At 32.5% G+C, this 231-nt stretch overlaps 1 protein-coding gene across 1 annotated transcript in view; it reads right to left on the bottom strand.

Annotated features, from left to right (window-relative positions):
- Positions 1-231, bottom strand: part of LOC119586219 — a 12,436-nt gene that overhangs the window by 3,899 nt on the left and 8,306 nt on the right.

The following is a 231-nucleotide window of genomic DNA, read 5'->3' as shown; positions in this document are numbered from 1 at the left end:
ACTAGGTGATGGTGGTGGTAATCTTAACTATTAGTTATATTTCCGTATAGCATAAGTTGGTTGGATCGATTGAGAATATACAAATATTATCAAATGATAATATTTTATATTAAATCACTAGTATACCCGTGGATGTTCCTTTAAGGTAGATATATCTCTCCCGATAGACATAGGTAGAAAAAAAAAACAGAGACAGCGATTGGCTTCAGAATGTGGGAGATCATGATTATA

Source organism: Penaeus monodon, chromosome 21 (assembly GCF_015228065.2).
Source record: "Penaeus monodon isolate SGIC_2016 chromosome 21, NSTDA_Pmon_1, whole genome shotgun sequence".
NCBI lineage: Eukaryota > Metazoa > Arthropoda > Malacostraca > Decapoda > Penaeidae > Penaeus > Penaeus monodon.
The sequence above is the reverse complement of the archived record's forward strand: the minus strand, read 5'-3'. Positions and strand labels throughout refer to the sequence as shown.